The following is an 8,264-nucleotide window of genomic DNA, read 5'->3' as shown; positions in this document are numbered from 1 at the left end:
TGTACGGGGAGTTTTAAAGATGGGTAGTGAAGGAAAAAATATGATTTTTGGCTTTCTTTAATTTCTCCCCGAAATTAAAGTAACATTAAAAACAAACCAGTATTTTGCCAAGCAAAATGCACTTCGAATGTAAAAACAGGAAAATGGGAGTCCCTGTAAATAGTCAAAACTGAATCCAATCAGCTTCCCTTCATCTTTTGTGGTCAAAACTGACGGATCCCACACAAAGCAGCGTGGGGGGGGGGTAGGTGAAAATTGAAGTTGCAAAATATTTGAACGATGTAAAATTGAAGAATTCACAAGACCAAACGATGGCAAATGTAAAAAAAAAAAATTAATTTTAAAATGAATGTTTGTTTTTTACTTTTTTAAATTACCCTCATTTTCAAAATATTTCATGTTTTTTATTTTGCAATAAAAAATAGTTCCAAAAAACGTATATTTTGGGGCTCTCCAAGCAAATAAGGTTTAGTTAGTGAACAAATCTGCAGTTTTGTGTTTTGGGGGGTCAGTAAATAAAACCCCAATATAACTAAGATTTTGCTTTATTAAGAATGAATAAATGATGCCCCCCTGGTCATAAAGGGGAATAATAGGGGAAAATCGGGGTTGGTTAGAGTTTTTGACCCCAACCCAAGGTGTTTCGAGCCCGGGGCCGGGGAAACCAAAGGGGTGCCCAAGGCAAAAAACCCCCCAACTGCCCCCGGGGGCCCCGGTGTTCACCCCTTTTGCTTTTTAAATTAAAGCAGAGCACGAATTTGAGTATGGGTTGCCAAAAATTTGGCTGTTGTCACGCCACTTCACAAAAAAGGGAATTTGCCCCCCTTTTTGGTGGTTTTATTTGAAAACCCAAAAGTATCATTTGATTTGCTATCATTTATTGTTTATTTTTTAAATTTTAAATCCCTTTAAGGGAAATTTTGGAATATCAAAAAAAACATGACAAAAAGAAATAAGGATGGGAAAATTTTTGCCTCTAAAAAGGAAAAAACAATGGCACCTGTAAATAGGGTGGCCCTATGGCCGTTCCTACGGACACGTCTGCCAGAATTTTTATTTGCTAAAACATCCAAAAGGGAGTTTGGACCAATAACATGCCGGTATTGTACATAATCGACAATTGGGGCATGTGGAGATGGAGAGCTACAGAGACTATGAGGGGCGTAACAAGCCATAATCATTCAGGCACTCTCACACACTACATCTCCTTTAACATACATACATTTCTACTCTCACCACACTTACATTCTCCTTCACATAATACATAACATTTGCCTCTCTCTCTCTCGCTCAAACACACAAAACACACATTACATTCGCCTTACCTCATGATACAGTTCTCCTTTCACACAAATACATTCTCCTGTCACATACATACATACATTTTTGCTTTCTCACTCATACATTCTCCATTCGCATACATGCATTTCTACCTTTTTTTGTATCCATTCCTTCCTTTTAAGCGGAAGTCACTCTCAACCAGGAAATACATGTGAAAGACATGCTCGCTCTCTCGAAATTTTTTTTTTTTTTTTTACAATGTTGTTTTTCAATCTTATGTTTTATTTCAGTACAGTTTTTACTTTTGGGAGTAAGTAGCAATGAACATGAAATCAGACAATTTTTTAATAATGTGCTGGAATGTATTGAACAAATGCAAAGAAAAGGAGTTCTGTGTGAATGATAGGAGAATATTGGAGTCCTTATACATTCAAACCATATGTGGATTTCTGTCAGTGTCAAGATTTGTTGAGGACTCAAGAAATAGAGCAGCAGTAACAACATTGGAGTCCTTATATGGATATCTTAATTTAGTGCGGACTGCTTATGAATCCAGACAAAGAGTCATGTCTGAGAACAACTGTGTCCTGTTTCCTCCACATGTCATTACTGGCCATTCAGGTCAGACCTCGGTACAGCATTTCAGGAGAGCAAATTTCTCATTTAGTATCCCTGGGAATGAATTGGCAATGCATTGCAATGTGCTTGGGTGTAAGCTCTCGGACTCTGTACAGGCACAGACAGCGCTGGGTGTTCGCCACTGATGAAAAAAAAAATGGGCAACATATCAAATGACAACCTGAAACAGAGTTTGTTGGTGAGAATTTTCGTCAGTCACAACAAAAACGCAGATAGTTGAACGAGATGGCATGGGAGCTTGAAAAATCACGTGAAGCTACGCTTTCAAAGGCAGCGTTGGGTCAGACAGAGTCCCTACCAAGAATGGGAAATCCTAGGAGGTGATTCAGGCTGTTAAAAGTGGATTGAAGCAAACACCAAAACACACTTGTAGCCAGTCAGCAGCAGGGGAAATATACACTCTTTATGGGGGAGGTGCATGTTGTTGCAAAGTGTGTTTTGTGAATTTGGGGGTGGAGCTATGACGATATGGGTGGATCCTTTCGGGTTGGGGAGTGTTTGCTTAGGTGATTTGAAATATCAACATCATATCAAAGAAATCACATACGGCACTTTTAAATTAGTTGTTCTCAAAATGGGAGATAAAAACACTTGATTAGAACTGTGCTACCTTCCTAATTGAAGTCTACAACAATATGGACCAGTACCAAAAGCCATTTAATGTTTAAATTATTGATGCGTTACTTTGACCTTACTATACTTTTACCACACATAATTTACTCTGGATTCAATTCTCTTAGGCACATAGATGGATGGTTTCAGTCGTACCATTATCTACCTTGCTTGTCTAGACAACAACAGAGCCTCAAGTGTTTTGTCACTATTCATTGCTGGTGTTCACGAACTTCGGAAAGCCATCTAGGGTGAGGAGTGATCAAGGACTTGAAAACAACTGGTGTTGCCCCGTTTCATGCTTTACAGGAGAGGATTAAACAGACATAGTGTTATTACTGGCAGGTCTGTGCATAATCAAAGAATTGAGAGGTTATGGGCAGAGCTAAATCGAGTAGTGTCATTTTAGTTTGTTAATCTTTTCAACTTTATGGAGGAGCATGGTGTGTTAGATTGACTTAATGAGCTCCATTTAATTTTGTCTCTTTCATTATATATATTTACCACGAATTCAAAGAAGTGCCACTGAATTTTCAGAACCAGTGGAGAAATAACCATGGTCTATCAACACAAGGGGGGCAAACCCCTCTTCAGCTGTGGCAAAGGGACATAGTCAGCAATGCAGGAATTCATAACCCCAGGTATGAATGGTATTTATGACACAGGCAGTGGTTTTGGTAATGTTGACAAGACATCACTCTCAGACTTACAGACAAATAATAACATTGTTGTTCCATCAATTAACATTACCTTCAGTGACACAACAATTCATACACTTCAGCAGACATTTGATTCATTTGTAGATGATGGAAATCATGGTATAGATTTGTTTGGCAACCTTGTGCAATTTCTAGAAGTAAGGCATTCCTAAAATAATTTACAAAAAAGGGAACCAAAAAACCCTCTCTACAGATATTTTTGATTTGACAAATAGACCGAGCACATTAAACAAAAGAATATTTACCTGCCGTAGTTGTGTAATGCACAGAAAAATTAACACATTGCCATGCTCTGTGATGTTTAAAAGTTTTAAGTTTAAAAAACACTTATTGTAATAGCTTTAAGTTTATAGTTTCAGTTTTTTTTTTCTATATGGGATGAGACCTTTATCAATGTGATTCTGTGAGCTGAAAGCTCTATGTTAACATATTACATCCTTGTGTCTGTATAAGTTCTAAAAAAAAAAAAAAAAAAAAAAAAAAAAAAAAGATAAAAAGTATTGAATCAGTTAAACCATTTTATTAAAGTGTTTGGCTGTGGAGCAAATTCATTTGATGTCCTTTGTTGAATAGGATAACTAACAACATCAACATTCATATTACAACAGTAGAATCTGCAGGAGACATGCATTGCACGTATTAAAAAAAAAAAAAAAGGTGCATTACTGTCAATAAAATAATGCCAGTGTGCAGATCGTTTATAGAAAACAATGCCCAGTGCATCTTATCAATAGTTAATGACATTAGTTTTTTTGTAAGTCAATTTAGCATAATTGCACAGTAAAAGGTAGCCAGACTTTCATAGCAAAAATAAAACCTAAGTGTGTTCGTTGGTGCATGAATTATCCATGCAAAATGGTCACATGTATGCAGTCAAAAATATCAAGCTCCGAAACAAAATTACTGAAATGCAAAGCAAAATGATAGAAAAGTAAAACATCAAAAGTTGATCAAGAGACATGGTGAACAACAGTGAAACAATGTCATCTGTGAACTTATTGAAAATATGCTCCTGTAAATTGCTAGTTGTCAAGATTACTGGCAACATTAAAATTTTTTAACTTTTAATTTTTCGAAAAAATTTATTTTTCAACAATGTGCAATATTCACCCTCGAAACATGAGTCAAGAACTGTTTTGAAATCATTTAAATGCTGACATTTATCTGTATGAACTTGATCTTTAAACATACAGTAATACTGAGACGGAGGTATGTCCATTAAAGGGTTAATTCACCCAAAAATGAAAATTATGTCATTAATGACTCACCCTCATGTCGTTCCAAACCCGTAAGACTTCCGTTCATCTTCCGAACACAGTTTAAGATATTTTAGATTTAGTCCGAGAGCTTTCTGTTCCTCCATTGAAAATGTATGAACGGTATAGTGTCCATGTCCAGAAAAGTAATAAAAACCATCATCAAAGTAGTCCATGTGACATCAGAGGGTCGTTAGAATTATTGAAGCATCGAATATACATTTTTGCTCCAAAAATAACAAAATTACGACTTTATTCAGCATTTTTCTTCTCTCTTCCGGGTCTGTTGTGAGCGCGTTCACAACACTGCAGTGACGCCGCTGACGTACGCCTCTGCTGACGTGTTATCTTTGTTATTGGGTGCACCATGCTTCAATAAATTCTAACGGACCCTCTGATGTCACATGGACTACTTTGATGATGTTTTTATTACCTTTCTGGACATGGACAGTATATCGTACATACATTTTCAATGGATGGACAGAAAGCTCTCGGACTAAATCTAAAATATCTTAAATTGTGTTCCGAAGATGGGACACAGTTTAATATACGCAGATCATTAAATATTCATGTATGAACGGTATACTGTCCATGTCCAGAAAAGTAATAAAAACATCATTCAATATATTTAATAAACTTGCATTTCTTCTGATGGTTGATTTTTGTTGCAAGATCTTGCAAAATATCTTTCGCTGGCACTGGACATCCTGTGGCCTTTCTAAAATAAACAAGAATAATATAAGTTACAATGCTTGCTACTTTTAAGAGCATGGCATTATGTTTAATTCAAGCTCATTGACAATTTTGAACAATCTGCACAACATCTGTTGATATTAATGGGCAATATACACATCATATGCATATAAATGAGCAGGTAAGGGACCCATTCACTACATTCAATACAGACCTGTAAACTAATCAAACAATCAGAAAAATATATAAATAAGCAGTGACATCAAAACTGTATCTTTGATATTGGTTACTGTAAAACAACTGCATTGTGACTAACCTTTCACTCTGCAGGCTTGCTAGTATGGCCTGATTTAACTCCTCATCATCAGAAGACATGTCAGAGAGTGCAGACATTACTGAAAGGTAGCTATCGTAGTTCCCTGATTGATGGTGTGTTGAGGTAGAGCCTAATGCGAAACTGCTGCTCTGGTTAGGTGAGCTTGAGAAGCTTTGGCCATTAAGATCCACCAGAGGCGGATTAACTGAAACAGTTCCTCTAAATGATGAGGTAATAGGCTGATTGGTGGAAGGGCAGATTTCCAGTGAGCACACTGGCTGTTGACTAGACAAATAGCTTATCGAATTGCTGCTGTGGTTGGGTGAGTTACTTCTTTAATTGGTCAAGGCAGGAGTTTGAGAGAATAATGCACCAGACACATGTGATGAGGCAAAAGGTTGAACTTCAAGAGTACAGTTTGGTGGGGAGCCAGAGGCCATTAGACTGGTGAAACTGTCAGAGTGTCTATTTTGTGTTAAAGATGAGGAGCGCAGCTGCCTCGCTGAACCACTGTTTTCCTCACAGTTGCTTTCTTCACTGCAATAGACTGTAATATCATCCTTGGAAATACATCAAAAAAACTTCTTCAGATACAGTATGCTAAATTTCAACAGTAATCTGAACAGTACCTGGAACCACTAGGATTTCTGATTATATTTTTAACAATTACTTTTGCTGTCCCCTTCTATTCTAAGATCTCAGTTAGTTCAATTTCCTTTATTTTAATTAACAGGCATTGTAACTCTGCTCTAGTCTATTTGAGTAAAACAAATGACATAGTTCCTCAAAATGTTCATAGCTACAAAGCAGAAATTAAATAATAACAAGAAACTATATAACACAGCTCAGAGATAACTAAAATATTTAATCTGCATGCATGATTATGCACCAATTAAAGGTTATTGTTATTACAGTGCTCTGCAGGTCAATTCAAATGTGATGTAACCTACCAAAATTGGCTTTGATGGTCTAATGTACAGGCCTTTTGATTTATATACTTTATTTATGAGACTCGCATCCAGCTCCTGTCCAGCACGTAGTTTGGGTGTAATCAATTTGTGGCCACATGCCATCAGAAACTCTATGCTGTAAAACAGTGGTTGAAATTTAATTCAACTTTCACCACTGGAAATGACATAACCTTTAAATTATTTATAATAGAATAATTATCCCAGTGTCACAATATAATAAAGTACATGTTGTTACCTCACATTAGCAGAGAGCTTTTCTCCAAAGGCATCCCTTATTTGTTCAGTGACAGTCCTATGGTCCCAGGATTTCTGGAATTCAAATCCACTCAATATATGTCCTTGTTCATGTAACTGTTGCTTTATGCGATGCTTGACAACAACACTGCTTGATGGCGTGGAAGAAGGATGACATCTTTGTTGAATGTATCGTGAAATTGTGTTTTGGCCCTAGAAAACAAAGCCAATATTATATTTGGTATTTATTTATCCATTATTGCAATCATGAATCAAGTTAATCAAACCATAAAACATGACCATTTATGTATTTTTATATTCCTACCACAGCTCTTTTAATAAAGTGGGTGGTGATCATTCATTTCATTATTAATGCTCTTTAACACTACACTAAAACTGGTCAGAGTACATCTAATCATCCTATCATTTAAAAATAACTGCTGATTAAAGCTGATGGAGGAACAAAGACACAGAACTAGAAAACGGAAAATATTGTCCTACAGTGAACAACAATAAAAATGTTTTTTTTTTTTTTTATTAAAACCAGATACATTGCTGAACAACAACCACACATTTCTATTACGGATATGGTTTTGAGAACATTATCTAACAGTATTGACCGCTATGCCAAAGTGTGTTGCAAGATTAGCAAACGTAACGTACATTTTACGAGTTTGTAGTTTGTTTACGTTACATGCCGTGTAATCGCGTAATGCAACGTTACACACGGTAAACAGTTTTGGCTTGCGAACTTACATTTTACGGCACTGTTAAGTTGTAAATGTACGTTGTTCTTACCTTTTCCTTGCCCGGTAGCTCCAGCTGCCAAAGTGTTTGTGGGTCTGATATCGCAAAGATTGCCGCAATCCTCCAGTTTGGCCTTGAGTAATGTTAGCAGCTTGACCTGCCAAAGCACCGACTGAGCTGCCAGGCCTGAAAAGTGTCCTCATCTCACTTTCCACCATGCTGTATGTAGTACTACGTGCAGATGAGCCTGTATTTGGTCGCTCAAGGGACGAGGCCAAAGATGTAAACGTTTCAGGAGATGATAAAATATTTCTTAAAACCCCAATAGCTTGCTGAAGTGCTCCAGCGGCTGCCTCATCTACCTCAGCCATGCTGATCGCGAACTGTCCCGGTGATCCTGATCGCGCCTAACCTGCCTTCCGTTTCCACTAAACGCCTTCCGTTTCCACTATACTCTCTCTCACACATACATACATTCTTCTCTTACATACACATATTTTCTTCAGGCATACATACATTCTATATATGTATGTATGTGAAAGGAGTATGTAAGTGTGTGAGAGTAGAAATATATGTATGTGAAAGGAAAATTTAAGTGTGTGTGAGTAGAAATATATGTATGTGAAAGGAGAATATAGGTGTGTGTGAGAAAGTAGAAATATATGTATGTGAAAGGAGAATGTAAGTGTGTGAGAGTGCCAGAATGAATTATGGCTCGTACGGCCCCTTATAGAGAACAATTAAATCGATGCAAATACATGCACATGTTTGTTCATTCGTTTGACTTGAAGCGTTG

The 8,264-nt window shown here is 36.9% G+C and overlaps 1 pseudogene; it reads right to left on the bottom strand.

The window, feature by feature from the left end:
• Positions 1-5,222: 5,222 nt before the first annotated feature.
• LOC122143270 lies at positions 5,223-7,839 on the bottom strand (annotated as a pseudogene).
• Positions 7,840-8,264: the final 425 nt, after the last annotated feature.

The sequence above is a fragment of the Cyprinus carpio genome, unplaced genomic scaffold, assembly GCF_018340385.1.
Source record: "Cyprinus carpio isolate SPL01 unplaced genomic scaffold, ASM1834038v1 S000001073, whole genome shotgun sequence".
In the NCBI taxonomy this organism is placed as follows: domain Eukaryota; kingdom Metazoa; phylum Chordata; class Actinopteri; order Cypriniformes; family Cyprinidae; genus Cyprinus; species Cyprinus carpio.
The sequence above is the reverse complement of the archived record's forward strand: the minus strand, read 5'-3'. Positions and strand labels throughout refer to the sequence as shown.